General features: G+C 41.1%; 1 protein-coding gene across 6 annotated transcripts in view; it reads left to right on the forward strand.

Moving 5' to 3' along the window:
• Positions 1-16,664, forward strand: part of LOC139239069 (WD repeat-containing protein 7) — a 1,036,818-nt gene that overhangs the window by 511,389 nt on the left and 508,765 nt on the right. The gene's annotated exons all lie outside the window — the stretch shown is intronic.

Below are 16,664 nucleotides of genomic sequence, written 5' to 3' on the forward strand. Positions count from 1 at the left end.
ACCAACCTTTAAGTTGAAACTTGCTGTAACTTTAACACTTTTTAATAAAGGTTAACTCTAATACAATATGTAAATGCAATTTTTTCACTAGGTTCAGAGTGGCCCATTTACTGATAAAACACCTCTGCTTATGGCCTTTGAATTTAATGTGCATGGTAGCATTTATAGACTTGTGCTATCTAGATGAATGGAAAATATTACGAAGTGAATGTTGCTTTGCATAATGGTGTTGCAGACCTTGGCAAACACGCTGGGAATTACCCTGTCTCCTGATGGCATATCTTGGTAAATTAGGGTGTATAGCAGATTTGTATTTTGTTCGATATTGCTATTTTACCCTTCATTGCTTATGCTCTCGCTTCTCTCTCCAAAATTTTGATCAGGAAGGGAGGTAATTGAGACTGACAACTATGATACCAAAGGAACATAGATTCCAGTGTACTCAAAGGTTATGAATTGGAATCTTTTTTATATGCTTTTCTTGTTTCTTAAATAAGTTATTGACTCACGAGAAAACTATCTATAACAAATTGAATGTATAATTTGAATAGGCTTTGTTTTTGCATTGCTAATTTTTTAACTCCAAAAATATTTAAATACAAAAATAGCCATAGTCCTTCAATAGTGTCACACTAAGATGCATAGCTATTGTATAACATTTATTTTCTAGTTGCTTTTCATAGATTCATTAAAAAATCAACTTTATGTTGTTGATAAATTACAGCTTTGTTGGTTATGATTTTTCAAAATTGAGCTTGCAGAATGAAATCATTTCATGCTGACAGCAAAGCAGAACTGAACCATTATCTAGACAACCAAATTTAAAAATACCTCGCCAGGATTCTATTAATGGAACACTCCAGGACAAAGAAGGTCATTATTCTTCAGCAGTTGGCTGTAAAGCCATATTTTTTTTTTAAACAAAAACGGTTTTCTTTTGTTTGATTTTTGATGCTGGATATTTTTATCTCTTTCTCCCCTTCCCCTTAAAAAGTGCATAATGTGCTGCCTTTTGCTATTTGTAGAGTAGCAAGAGTGCTGAAAGCTGAGGCTAGAAAAACAAAGAAGTGTTTCAGCAAACAATGCCCCATCAGTAGAGCCTGATGCACAGCACTCTGGTCAGGCATGACTACTATGTTCAGTTGAGGTCACTGAAAAACAAGGGAAATATCCAAGTCCTGGAGGTTGTACAGCGAAGGACCACGAGGCTCATCCCTGGTATCAGATGACTAGATTAAAGACATTTGCTGTCAGTTTTGAAAGGAGGAATCCAAGGAGATCTTCCAGAGGTATGGAAGACTGCAAGTGGAATAGAAGAGATTACTCCAGTGTTTTCAAGTTAATTGAGGATAAAGAACAATAGTATAAGCTAGTAAAAAGGCAAATTCAACACATATCAGGAAGCACCTTCACACAAGATTGATTATTACCTGAAAAGGTCTTTCACGTAGAGTTGTGGAGGAAAGCTCTCTGCAATCATTCAACAGGCAGCTGGATGTTCTGATGGGAGGACTGAGAGGCCCAACCTTTTTACAGTGGTTAATTTTCTAGTTGTGGCTGTCTTATTTTAGTTGAATATAAAGTCATTGATTTTATTCTGGAGTTTTCCTTTAGCTGTACAATGGACAAAATAAAACAATTACTATAACAATAAAAATGTACATTTACATGGTGCCTTTGACATAGAAAAATGTCCCAAGACATTTCATGGAGACGAAATCAGACAAAAACTGGCACTTAGCCAAAGAAGGAGATATTAGGCAAGGTGACTAAAAACTTGGCCAAAGAGGGGGATTTTGAGGACTGTCCTAAAGATGGTTTAGGCAAAGGGTTTTAGGGAAAACATTGCAAGTGTAGTGCCTGGCTGCCAGTGAACATAACATAAGAATTGGGAGCTGGAGTTTTCCATTTGATCCATGCTGCCATTCAATAATCTTCTACCTCAACTCCACCTTCCCACAGTATCCCCATATCCCTTTTTCTATCGATCTCTGTCTTGAATATATTCAATGACTGAGCATTCACAGTTCTCTGGGTTAGAGAATTCCAAAGATTCACAACCCTCTGAGTGAAGAAATTTCTCCTCCCAGTCCTAAATGGCCGACTCTTTATTTTGAGACTGTGGCCCCGTGTTGTAGATTCCCCAGCCAAGGGAAACATCTTCACATCATTAACCCTGTCAAGCCCCTTAAGAATGTTATGTTTCAATTAAATCACCTCTCATTCTTCTAAACTCTTGGGAATGTAGGCCTAGTCTACTCAATCTTTCCTCATAGGGCAATCCCCTCATCCCAGGAACCACTCTAGTGAGCCTTTGTTGCACTCCCTCTAAGGCAAGTATTCGTGAGGCCACACCTGGAATACTACGTGCAGTTTTGGTTTCCATATTTACAAAATGATACACTTGCTTTGGAGGCAGTCCAGAGAAGGTTCACTTGGTTGATTCTGGGGATGACGGAGTTGACTTATGAGGAAAGGTTGAATAGGTTGAGCCTCTACTCATTGGAATTCAGAAGAATGAGAGGCGATCTTATTGAAACGTATAAGATTATGAGGGGGCTTGACAAGGTGGATACAGAGAGGATGTTTCCACTGATGGGGAAACTAGAACTAGAGGGCATGATCTTAGAATAAGGGGCCACCCATTTAAAACAGAGATGAGGAGGAATTTCTTCTCTTGGAGGGTTGTAAATTTGGAATTTGCTGCCTCAAAGAGCTGTGGAAGCTGGGACATTGAATAAATTTAAGACAGAAATAGACAGTTTCTTAAATGATAAGGGATAAGGGGTTATCGGCAGCTGGAGGGAAAATGGAGCCATGTTCTTATTGAATGGTGGAGCAGGCTCAAGGGACCGTAAGGCCTACTTCTGTTCCTATTTCTTATGTTCTTATGTCTTTCCTTGGGTAAGGAGATCAGAACTGGATACATTTCGCCAGGTGTGGCCTCACCAATGCCCACTTTAATTGTAGTAAGACTTCTTTACTCGTATATCTAATCCCTTTGTAACAAAAACTAACATACCATTTGCTGCTTGCTGTACCTGCATGTTAACTTTCTGTGATTCGTGTACAAGGCCACCCAGTTCCCTCACAATGCAACATTTCCCAGTCTCTCATCATTCAAAATATATTCTGTTTTTTGTTTTTCCTGCCAAAGTAGATAACTTCACACTTCCCCACATTGTATTCCATTTTCATGTTGACCACTCAGTCAAACTGTTTATCTCTCTTTGCGTCCTCCTCACAGCTTAATTTCCCACGTAACTTGAATACGTTACACTCAATCCCTTCTCAGTGGTTGGGCGAAAGGAGTGAAGGATGCACAAAAAGACAGATTTGGAGGCATGAATAGTTTTCAGAAGAATGAATGCTTGGAGGAGGTTACAGAGATAGAAAGGGGCAAGGTCATGAAGGGATTTAAACAGGAAGATGATCAATTTAAATTTGAGGTATTGGGTGACTGGGATCCAATGTCGGTCAGCAAGCTCAGGGATGATAGATGAACTTGGTAAGCGACAGGATACGGGCAGCAGTATTTTGGATGAGCCAAAGTTCATGGACGGTGGAGGATTGCAGGCTGGTCAGGAGAGCATTGGAATAGTTGAGTCTGAAGGTGACAAATGCAGAGATGAGGTTTTCAGCAGCAGATGGGCTGAGCCGGGCAGAGATTGGCAAAGTTAAGGAGGTGGAAGTAGGCAGTCTTTTTATAATGGAAAGGCTATGGGGTTGGAAGCTCAGCTCAGGGTCAACTAGGATTTGAGGATTTGAATAGTGTGGGACAGCAGCTGAGGACAATGGCTTTGGTCTTCCAAATGTTTAACTGGAGGAAATTGTGACACATCCAGTACTGAATGTCAGACAAGCAGTCTAATAAAACAAAGGCAGCAGAAGGGCAGAAAGTTTTGGAGAAGTCAGGCTGGGTCACTCCACTATCCACCATTCTAGTGACCTCAGCATAGATGTGGAAACTGACCCCCTGTCTTCAGATGCTTTTGCTAAGTACCAGTATGTCAATGAGGAAGAGGAGGGAGCCACAAATAGATACTTGGGGCCTCAAGAGTTAATGGATGAAGGGGCTGGAAGCGAGTCATTGCTGTCGGTAATCTGGCTACGATTGAATAGATAAGATTGTAACCAAGCGAGGGCAGTTCCACTGAGTTGGACAACATAGGAGAGACATTGGAGGGAGATGGTGTGGTCAATTGTCAAAGGGTCCAGAGAGATCAAGAAGGATAAGGCAGGATGTTGCACCATGGTCAGAGTAGTGTATTATTTCTTTTTATCCTTCCAATAATAGATAGACTTTGAATTGATTTGTTTCCTGATTTATCATAAAGGCTATTCCTGCTGAAAAGTAGAGCTCCAAAGCAATTGACTGCTATAAAGCCAATAGTTTATTTAGATAATCTGTTAGAGTTTAATTTCTTCTGGTTTGTGAATGTTTTAATAGGTGGTTTGTAGACTGCTGATTTAATTTAGTTTATATAATTGGATTTCTTTAAAAATTCTTCATCTGCAGTGATTTATGACTGTTTAACCTGATTCTAATCTAATCTTTTAAATACTTATTTGCTGGATTTTCTATAAATCATCCAAGTTGGGTTTATTCTGATTTTAAAAAAAATGAAAACTTTATGGTTGTTTGGACAAATTGTTCAAAATAGGTATGCAATTTTTATCTACGTCCTATAGAATCAAATAAGATTTTATACAATGAGGCTAATGTAAGACATATGACACGAAGAAAATAATCTATTACCGGAACATAATTCAACATTCCTGTAGATTTTGCTCCTGAATGAGAAACATATAGATTTTTGTGTATATTTTGCCAGATTTAAAATAATACTATTTCTTTTTAAAGTGATTATTTTAATTTCGGAGAAACTATGGGCCCAAGTTTCCACATGATTCGCGCCTGATTTTTAGGAGCAACTGGTGGAGAACGGACTATTTTAGAAATCGCAATTCTCCACATTTTTTTTTCTGCAGTTCTAGTCAGGTAGAACAGTTCTACTTTGGAACAGAATTTTTTCTTCAAAAGGGGGCGTGTCCGGCCACTGACGCCTGATTTGAAAGTTTCCACAGTGACAATGTACTCCAAACTAAAGTAGAATGGAGCCAGTGAAGATTTTTGTAGAACTGAAAAAACCTGTTCTACACATTAAAAAATCAGGCGCAGGTTACAAATTAGGCGCCCAGAACGAGGTGGGGGGGAAGGGAACTCATTAAATTCGACAATAAATCCTTATTTATACTTCTACAAATATTATACAAATAAATCCAACCTGAATAAACATTTATAAGCCAAGAAAAGATTAAATAAATCATCTTCCTACCTGTGTGAAAGTGCTTCAGCCAGGGAGAATTCTGCAGCTGTTCGTGCTGCTGAGCGGGAGGGAGAGAGAGAGGGAGGGAGGGAGGGAGAGAGGGAGGGAGGGAGGGAGAGGGGGGGGGGTCGGGGGAGAGGGGGGGAGCGGGTGTCGGGTCGGGGGGAGGGAGCGGGCGTCGGGTCGGGGGGGGGGGTGGGGGTTGGGGGGGGGGGAGACCGGGTCTCGGGTCTCTGTCGGGGCGGGGGGGAGCGGGTGTCGGGTCGGGGCGGTGGGGGGGGGGGTAGAGCGGGGGTCGGGGCGGGGGGGAGAGCGGGTGTCGGGTCGGGGCGGGGGGGGGAGCGGGTCTCGGGTGTCGGGGCAGGGGGGAGCGGGTCTCGGGTCTGGAGCGGGTCTCGGGTCGGGTAGGGTCTGGTCGGCGGGGGGGGGGGGGGGGGGAGCGAGTGTCGGGTCTGGTCGGGCGGGGAGCAGGAGCTGGCCGTGGGAGGAGCCTCATTCACGCAGCCCCAGTGAGGCCATTGGGTCAGGGCTAGGGGCTGCGTGCTTCGGGCCCCTCCCACACAGTTCGGCGCCTGGAGCTACTGCACTTGCGTGCCGACTGTAGCGCGCATGTGCAGAGGTCCCGGCACTGTTTTCAGCGCAGGGACCTGGCTCTGCCCCCCCACAGCTCGTGCTGGCTGCGCCGAGGGCCAGAGGACCTGTAAGTCGGTGGAGACTACCGAGGATTTTTTTAGGCGCGAAAAACGGGCGCCCAGCTCGGAGGGGCGCCCGTTTTTTTTCTTGTGGAAACTTGGGCCCTATACTTCCTCCCTACTACCACCCTTTCCTTCAACCACTGTCTGTCCCACCTGTGACAGAGACTGTAATTCCCGTATTGGACTGTACACTCACCTGAGAACTTACTTTTAGAGTGGAAGCAAGTCTTCCTCGATTTTGAGGGACTGCCGATGATGATGATGATCTTAGATTAGCTGAGCTCCAGCTAAGCTGGCTGCCATTGCTTGAAACATTCAGAACTACCCTCTATAGAATGGCTGAGGCTGGGGAGTCTTAATGACATCTCAGCGTAGTTGTTAATGTCTCTAATATAGTGTCAAAAGGAAGCTTTCAAGCATTTTTGTATTAAATGTTATATTGAGATTTGTTCAATTTTAATTGAATAAATAAAGCCTTTTAGATTTTTAAAAATAATTCACCTCAAATTAAAAATCAGCTATTTGTAATGTTGCCCAAAATCTGGAATTGTTCAGAGAATCCAATGAAACCTTTCCCTGCACAAAATGTTATTAGGCTGAAGAATACAATTGGTGTGCTGTTTTCTTCAGACTATAAGAATGAAGTGATTAGAAATTCTTATTTATGAAATCAATTTCTTGTGGAAAAATTCAGTTATATTTAATTAGTGCATTGTTTTTTTTTTACAAACAATAGTATGCATTTCTTCAGCTTTGTGTGGTTTTACAAAATAAGCTGTTATAACGAGCACGAGATGGAATGTAAATGAAAAGTGGTGAGGGGAAATTTACAATTTGCATAATATATAGTAATAAATGTGAATGCAGTGCATGTAGATGAAATTCATTGTAATGTGGATTTATAGGAACAAATAAATCAACTACATCTTTAATATTTTGGATTGTTTAAATGCATGAGATGTTTTAATTTTCTCAATCAGTTTCTGTGAATCAGTTGACTATTAAGAATGTCACATATTTAAATTATTTTATGGGTCATGAAAGAGTTTTTAAGTTTAATGGAGAAGTTCTTTGAATGTTGAATTGTTCTGATGGAATTTTAGTGGATGTATGTGTGTGTATATAGTTAGGCACACAAAAAATGATCGGTAATGGTAAAAACCATATCCCATAGAACATACTAATTGAAGTTGATTTCTACCTCTAGACTTCTGTAAAGTATACACGTCTATGGTTGGAGGTAAACAGGCAGGCTCATCTTTGCTAAATATCTCTAAATCTGCTTATTCCTTTCTGTGGCAGAAAGCATGCATTGGTTTCCAGGCAGGCGGCAATTCTTTTTGATTAGTTCAGTTGAGGAGCATGGGCTGCTTTCATGCCTCCATTCTATATTGTATTTTTATGGACATGTTGAGCTTACCTACAAAAGGTGGTTAGCCAATGTTAATTGTACAATTTGTGATGAGGACTGGAACACTGTGTGGTCCACAGTTCTAGTTTTACGGACCACCAAGTACCTGCAGAATGGACAACTGAAAACGTTTCATTATATCTGTCACATGACAGGCTCTCACATTTCACGTATTGTTTATTTGGTTTTCCTGCGACGATATCAATGGAATGGAACATATAAATTAGTCGGTTGTTCTGAGGGTGCAGTTTCTTCATTGTCTGAAGACAAGCAATGATGCCATTATTATGATTTGGGCTCTCTCCCACAACACTTTCGTGAATTGGTAAAAATAGACTGGCGAATGATACTTAAAGGGTTGACGGTGGATAGGCAATGGCAAACATTTAAAGATCACATGGATGAACTTCAACAATTGTACATCCCTGTCTGGAGTAAAAATAAAACGGGGAAGGTGGCTCAGCCATGGCTAACAAGGGAAATTAGGGATAGTGTTAAATCCAAGGCAGAGGCATATAAATTGGCCAGAAAAAGCAGCAAACCTGAGGACTGGGAGAAATTTTTTAATTCAGCAGATGATGACAAAGGGTTTAATTGGAGGGGGACAATAGAGTATGAGAGGAAGCTTGCTGGGAACATAAAAACTGACTGCAAAAGTTTCTATAGATATGTGAAGAGAAAAAGATTAGTGAAGACAAACGTAGGTCCCTTGCAATCAGAATCAGGTGAATTTATAATGGGGAACAAAGAAATGGCGGACCAATTGAACAAATACTTTGGTTCTGTCTTCATGAAGGAAGACACATATAACCTTCCGGAAATACTAGGGGACCGAGGGTCTAGCGAGAAGAAGGAACTGAAGGAAATCCTTATTAGTCAGGAAATTATGTTAGGGAAATTGATGGGATTGAAGGCCGATAAATCCCCAGGGCCTGATCGTCTGTACCCCAGAGTACTTAAGGAAGTGACCTTAGAAATAATGGATGCATTGGTGATCATTTTCCAACAGTCTTATCAACTCTGGATCAGTTCCTATGGACTGGAGGGTAGCTAATGTAACACCACTTTTTAAGAAAGGAGGGAGAGAGAAAACGGGTAATTATAGACCAGTTAGCCTGACATCAGTAGTGGGGAAAATGTTGGAATCAATTATTAAATGAGAAGAGACTGGATCAACTGGGCCTGTATTCACTGGAATTTAGAAGAATGAGAGGGGATCTCATAGAAACATATAAAATTCTGACAGGACTGGACAGGTTAGATGCAGGAAGAATGTTCCCGATGCTGGGGAAGTCCATAACCAGGGGTCACAGTCTAAGAATAAGGGGTAAGCCATTTAGGACCGAGAGGAGGAAAAACTTCTTCACTCAGAGAGTTGTGAACCTGTGGAATTCTCTACCGCAGAGAGTTGTTGATGCCAGTTCATTAGATCAGATATATTCAAGAGGGAGTTAGATACGGCCCTTGCGGCTAAAGGGATCAAGGGGTATGGAGAGAAAGCAGGAAAGGGGTACGGAGCTGAATGATCAGCCATGATCTTACTGAATAATGGTGCAGGCTCGAAGGGCCGAATGGCCTGCTTCTGCACCTAATTTCTATGTTTCTATGTTAAAAAGCAGCACATTTGGAAAGCAGTGACAGGATCGGTCCAAGTCAGCATGGATTTATGAAAGGGAAATCATGCTTGACAAATCATCTAGAATGTTTTGAGGATGTAACTAGTAGAGTGGACATGGGAGAACCAGTGGATGTGGTGTATTTGGACTTTCAAAAGACTTTTGACAAGATCCCACACAAGAGATTGGTGTGCAAAATTAAAGCACATGGTATTGGCGATAATGTATTGACGTGGATAGAGAACTGGTTGGCAGACAGGAAGCAGAGAGTTGGGATAAACGGGTCCTTCTCAGAATGGCAGGCAGTGACCAGTGGGTGCCGCAGGGCTCAGTGCTGGGACCCCAACTCTTTACAATATACATCAATGATTTGGATGAAGGAATTGAGTGTAATATCTCCAAGTTTGCAGATGACACTAAGCTGGGTGGCGGTGTGAACTGTGAGGAGAAGGCTAAGAGACTGCAGTGTGACTTGGACAGGTTAGGTGAGTGGGCAAATGCATGGCAGATGCAGTATAATGTGGATAAATGTGAGGTTATCCACTTTGGTGACAAAATCATGAAGGCAGAATATTATCTGAATGGCGGCAGATTAGGAAAAGGGGAGGTGCAATGAGACCTGGGTGTCATGGTACATCAGTCATTGAAAATTAGCATGCAGGTACAGCAGGCGGTGAAGAAGGCAAATGGCATGTTGGCCTTCATAGCTAGGGGATTTGAGTATAGGAGCAGGGAGGTCTTAATGCCGTTGTACAGGGCCTTGGTGAGGCCTCACCTGGAATATTGTGTTCAGTTTTGGTCTCCTAATCTGAGGAAGGACTTTCTTGCTATTGAGGGAGTGCAGCGAAGGTTCATCAAACTGATTCCTGGGATGGCAGAACTGACATATGAGGAGAGACTGGATCGACTGGGCCTGTATTCACTGGAGTTTAGAAGAATGAGAGGGAATCTCATAGAGACATATAAAATTCTGATGGAACTGGACAGGTTAGATGCAGGAAAAATTTTCCCGATGTTGGGGAAGTCCAGAACCAGGGGTCACAGCCTAAGGATAAGGGGTAAGCCATTTAGGACCAAGATGAGGAGAAACTTCTTCACTCAGAGAGTTGTTAACTTGTGGAATTCTCTACCGCAGAGAGTTGTTGATGCCAGTTCGTTAGATATAGTCAAGAAGGAGTTAGATATGGCCCTGACTGCTAAAGGAATCAAGGGGTATGGAGAGAAAGCAGGAAAGGGGTACTGAGATGAATGATCAGCCATGATCTTATTGAATGGTGGTGCAGGCTCGAAGGGCCGAATGGTCTACTCCTGCACCTATTTTTTATGTTTCTATGTTTCATGCCTACGGCAAATGTCAATTTTCCAAAATGTATCCCTTCGTTTTAATTGAATGAATTAGCTCGTTTCAGTATTTACGATTACCGCTTTACGGAGTTATTTTGAACCTGAATTCCATGTCATTTGTCCATCACGTTTTTAAAATTCATTCACGGGATATGGGTGTCACCAGCAAGGCTGGAATCTATTGTCCTCGAAGAAGCTGGTGAGCCACCTTCTTGAGTAAGCGGCTTGCTAGGCCATTTCAGAGGGCAGTTAAGAGCCAACCACATTGTGGGTCTGGAGTCACATATAGGCCAGACCAGGTAGATTTCCTTCCTTAAAGGACATTCGTGAACTAGATGGGTTTTTACAACAATCCGATAGTTCCATGGTCACAATTACTAATACTGGTTTCTTTTATTCCAGATTTATTTAAGTAATTGAATTTAAATTCCCCAGCTGCCGTAGTGGTATTTGAACTCATGTCTCCAGACCATTAGTTCAGGCCTCTGGATTACTCGTCCAGTAACATAACCACTATGCTACTGTACCCTCATACATGCTCTTGCCCTCCTCGATCGGTGGAAAACCATCACACTGTCAGATTAAGTGACAGCTCGATGAGGGAGAAAGAAATAGAAGGATATGCTGATCAGATTAGATGAAGTAAGGTGGGAGGAGACTTGTGTGGAGCATAAACAACAGCATAGACCAGTTGAGCTGAATAGCCTGTTTCTGTGCTGTTTATATTTGGCTGTTTCTTTTCCTCTTGTTAGTATATAATTTTGAAATGCCATAACGAAAGTCCTTCAATTTTTTTCACTTTTATTCAGTCACTTGTAAAGTGCTGATTCTTTCTTAGCGCTGGGAATCTGCAGGTATTCCACCCAAGTGGCCATTCTTCATTAACTTTAACTCTTTTTTTGGTCTTTGGAAATAAAAACAATGGAGTTCATAATGTTATCTGTCTTTGTTTAAACGAGTACCTATTGAATGATCTGACATAGTGGAGAGCATGCAGTGGCTGATGAGGGTTTCTGCAATCCATTAAGAGAATGTCAGGACCAGTTCATTTAAACTTATTTTATTGAAATACTGCATTAAAGCAAAAAAGAAGAAAAATATTCCCGGGTAATATCTGCTGCTGTCAGCCTTCTAAACTGAAGTAACAGCTTTATCAAGAGATGCAGAGGTTGTCAATGTTTATACTCACTGTATCTGCTTAAATATTTCATGATCATATATGCTTCAGTACAAGGACGTAGAAAACTATTAACCTATGGTGACATTTTCAGCTTGTATGTATTGAATGTGTTGAAATATAAATTTTACAGACGAACTGTGCTCTTTGTGTTGGGATATGGCTGTGAATATTAAATGCTGTAACAGAATATGTAAAGGTCATGCATTGACTTTCTTTGAATAGTCACATCAGTTTTTTGTTTTGATGCGCTAAGTAGTCAAACTTATAAAAACATGAAGTAGTTGGATGTTTTGTTTGAAACAATCCTGGACCATGCCTTTTTTTTGTAAAAAAAAGCTTCTTTCAGCTAAAAGCATGTTTAAGCCTATAAACATAATCTTGGAATTCTGGGGCCCAAATTTGGCCCTCCTGTTTTTTACGTGAGGTGCGCCGACTTTCTGATCTCAAAACGGCGCCGAAAATATATCGGCATATTCTCCCCGCTCTGTCCTTGTGCTTGGCGTGGTGTGGCAATCGCAGTGGGGGGTGGAGCTAGGGCTGTGCAGCTGAAAGAGTGCCGGCAGGGGGTGGGGCTAGGGCCCAGCGTGTGCAGCCATGCGCATTGGAGCGTTCGCGCATGCGCCCAGGCGTCCCATCCACCACAACTATCCCTGGCTGAGTGACCTTTGGCACCGGCATTGTTTTAGCATCAGACCTATTGCCCAGAGAAATAACTCTGCAATTGTTGAGTATGAGGGCACCTTGAATCGCTGACCACAGAATGGCTGCAGCCCTGAGAAGTATGCAGATAGAATTAAAGATTCAATCAAGCTCCTTCAATCTTAATCACTGAATTCAATTCATGCAACCTGATTTTAATTCTATGAATTATGACACTATCATTTAAATGTATAATCATTTCTGAAGTCCATACAAATGGTACATGCTGTTGGGAGTATATTTAGTTGTCTCAGATGAACTTTCATTTTTAAGATGAACTTTTTTAGTCTAGCACAGATGTTTTGGATTGTTTCATAGCCTTTTTGTCAGCATTTATGATTTATTTTGAGGTGTCATGGCAACTATCAAAACTTACAATAAGTACATAATAGACTTTTACACTTAACACATTGAGGCTCCTGCAGCCTGTGTGTTCCAAGACCCCCTTTCCCCCCCCCCCTCCTGCCAGCCCCCCTTTAAGTTCCCTCCTGCAGCCTCCTTCTGCGAGCCTAGCCTGCTGCGTTTCGTGTGTGGCCAGTTCACTGCTCTCCCGTCCGGGCTTCCCACCCACTGTACCTATCCCCGGCCGGTAGGCCCACTGACTTCCTGGGCCGAGTATGAAGGTAGGACTTAAATTTTATTATTTATTTATTTTACATTTTTTTTATTATTGATGGTTTTTATGCATCATGAATGTTGTTGAGAAGGTGTTTAGTGCTTTGCAAGGTCCTCTCCGCTTCCCCCCCCCACCCGCCCACCAATCTCTGGCTACCTGCACTGATTTCTTAACTCTCCGCAAAGGTTTTCTGTACGGCCACAAGTGGCCACATATGCTGGCCTAAGTTCGTTTGGAGCAACTATTAGCTGTCCAAGCTGGCTTAAATGGTCAAAACAGGTGTAGGTGGTTGGTAACGCCCCCTTTTGAAAAAAAAAACGAAACAAAAAAAATCCTAACTCACTTACACTGGCGCAAATTAAATGTGCAGAATGGGGATTTTTAAGATACTCCAGAAAATTCAAGTTGCTCCAAAAAAAACGGAGCAACTCCTGGGCAAATTTGAGCCCCTGCTAACTAAATGTAATTGCTCAGGCATTGCTGTTGCAATCTGTGACCTCAAGAGACTTTCAAATGCGTTACTACCTAACAGTACTTTCCTGGCTATTCATTATTATTTATAACTATATAAAAAGGCACGTATGATTATCTAAGAAGTTTTCTGTACTGCAAAATATTGCTGAGTTGTGCAAGGTTATACCTTTCCTTTGTTGCCCCAACTTTGTATACAGTTGAAATAATACTTTGAATAAAAACACAGGTATTTTTCTTTTACACAATATGATTGAGCTCCTGTATCCATTTGAAAATAATTAGTAATGCCTTTAAACAATAAGTGGATCTACCTTGTGGTTTCCCCCCTCAAAAACATTGTGGACTGGCAGGCTGGCATTTTAGTCAAAGTTCAGTAACAGCATCAAAAGCTAATAGTTCTAATTCAGCAATTCCATTTCCTTGTTGGTCTTCTCTACTATACATAAATTGTCATCACTCAAAAAAAAGTAATGAAAGAAGCTTGTCCTCTTTTTCTTTCCCTTCACCCTCTTCGTCAACTCTCATCTGGCTTTCGTCTGAGCCTGACTTGTTGAGACGTCATGATAACCTGGCATCACTCATCTCTCTCCTGCCTGTCTGCAGTCTCAGCTGCCTTTCATCTCATATTTTCTCCAATAGAGTTAATCCATTGCTTGTGTTATCTTCTGCTGCCACAGATGGGAGTGTTCATTGTGCATATAGCCGGACTATCAATGGTCATTTGTCGAACATATGCAAAAGTATTGTGGCTGGCCTGTTTCATGTTGCCAACTAGAGTTGTTTTCATATTAATTTGTTGCATAATATCCTCATTTTGCCATTGTTACAGTCTGCTTATACCCTGTATCTTCCACCAGCAGAACATTTCAAAACTGTGAGTTCCCATCCCCCCCTACCCCTCCCCCTTTATCATAAGGATTTCATGGGGATGAAACTAATGGAAGGTTTATAGTCCTCTCTGTCAGACTTCTTATCCAAGTTTATCTCGGATAGCTAGTGGATCCTGATCCTAATTAAATCTGACCTCGACTTGGCAATTTTCTATATAGTGCTGTTGTCAACCTGCTATTCCATCTCTGCACCGCATCAAGGTGTTTTCTTTTTGGCACCATTTCTGATCTCTAACTCAGGACCACCAATCCTTTTGTCCAATTATCTTCTCACTCCCAACAACTGGGTGTTGTGTCTACTGTCTTAGACTTTCACGGAAACAATTAGTCATAGAAATTGCCAGAATGAATGATAAGCGAGTCAAGGGTTATGGGGAGCAGGCAGGGAAGTGGAGATGAGGCCAAGATCAGATCAGCCATGATCTTATTGAATAGTGGAGCAGGCTCTAAGGGCCAAATGGCCTACTCCTCCTCCTATTTCTTATGTTATTATGTTATGTTCTTAATTCTAGACTAATAAATGAAGCTATTTGTAACTGCAACACTAGAGAATTGCAGAGATCAGGATTAACAACTCCCCTCGATAACAATGACCATCTTTCTTTGTGCAAGCCATGTATGAGTCCAGTGGCTGGAATCGTACCAAACATGCAAGAAGAAAGTAATATTTGTTGGAGGCCAAATGTCACAGCCTCAGGACTACAGGAGTTCCTCAGGGCATCATGCTTGGCTCAACCATCTTCATCTGCTACTGACCTTCCCTCCACTATAAAGTCAGGAGTGTACCTGTTTGCTGCCAATTCCAGTGTTCAGCTCAATTCAAAATGTCCTGATAATGAAGCAATCCATACCAGCATACAACAGGACCTGGATAAAATCTTGGGCTTCCAAGTGGCAGGCAGCGTTCATGCCAATAAATGCCAGGCAATGACCATCTCAGAATAATTTGTTAATTATGGACAATAAACTCATTTAAAACCTGAATATTGCAGACAAAACATTTATTAGCTCAAACAGTTGAGTCAGATATTTATCTTATTGTGTGTGTTTGTGTGTATATATAATATATTAATATGACTCTTGATGGTTTAGATGTGATGACTCTGTCATAGAATAGCACAGTGCAGAAGGAGGCTTTGTGGACCATGGGTTCAGCACTGGCTCTTTCGAGGAACAATCCAGTTAATCCCACTCGCCCACTCTTTCCCTTTCTCCCCGCTCTTTTTGTCTCCTTCAAGTATTTATCCAATTTCCTTTTGAAGGCTATGTTTGAATCTGTATCCACCACCCTATCAGGCAGTGAGTGCATATCAGACATAGTTCCACTGCAATATTGTTGCGAGTCTAGTAGTTGTGCTAAGTGTATGATATGCGGATGAAATGAAGTAAATCCCTTGTTTCAATGCATGAGCTTGCTGAAAGATTTGTGTCATGGATTGTGAACTAGAATGTCCAAATGATGACATTTGGAGGATTTACTGATTTTGACCAGATAAAAGAGCTGAATTAATTGATAGCCATCATCAACCAAGGGTATTTCAACTGCATGCACATTAATTCAATTCCCTCAGTAACTTCTCCAATGCATTCACTTGATTATGCCATCAGCAGTCAGTTTTTAAAACACAGAAACATGGACAGAATCAAAAAATGCCTAAGTTAATCCGTTTGTTTTCATTGTTTGTGTTTTCTTTTTCAAATAGAAATAGCAAAGCTTGTCCTTTTTTCCTTGCCTGTTTGTCTCCGGGCATTTTTCTCCCTTCTTGCTATATGATTCCTTGCTGGGCTACCACTGTTCTGGTTCAGATCAGCTAACTTGGAGTAGACTGGGGAACAAATGTGCAACTTTACTGGTATAAATGGCCTAACTACTTGTTTGCTAAACTGAATTAATTTTCAGTAGGGTTTTGATGGTGATACGTTTGCTTTAATATCATGATTTTACAGTTGCATCGTGTCTCTTTAATTTTATAATATTTATCCTATTAATTATTATTAATCTCAACTTTGATTTGGTTTTTGTAAATTTTAATCCTGAAAGTGACTGTTTTAAGTATGTTGGTTGAGTAATAACTTGGATAGATTACTTTGAGCAATAATAAGATATTTTGCTGTTGAACAAATCAACAAAGTAACTCTTTCATTGCAGTTTTTTAAATAAAGTTGGACATGAGAACTGTGTAGCCTGCTCTGTATAATAGAGTTATAGCGGATGAGGCAGGGGTGGGGAAGGGGGCACTAAAGTGAATAATGCTGATGAGATCTCAAATTGCTTGAAAAAAAGAACCCAAGAATGCAAGCAACAAAAAGGCAAGTTATTCCATCCACTTTCTCATGTTGTTTACTGACTATTTTCAGCCTTTTATCGGTTGCTAAATTCTGACTGTTTTATTTTAAATTAGATGAAGG

Source organism: Pristiophorus japonicus, chromosome 2 (genome assembly GCF_044704955.1).
Source record: "Pristiophorus japonicus isolate sPriJap1 chromosome 2, sPriJap1.hap1, whole genome shotgun sequence".
NCBI classification, from domain to species: domain Eukaryota; kingdom Metazoa; phylum Chordata; class Chondrichthyes; family Pristiophoridae; genus Pristiophorus; species Pristiophorus japonicus.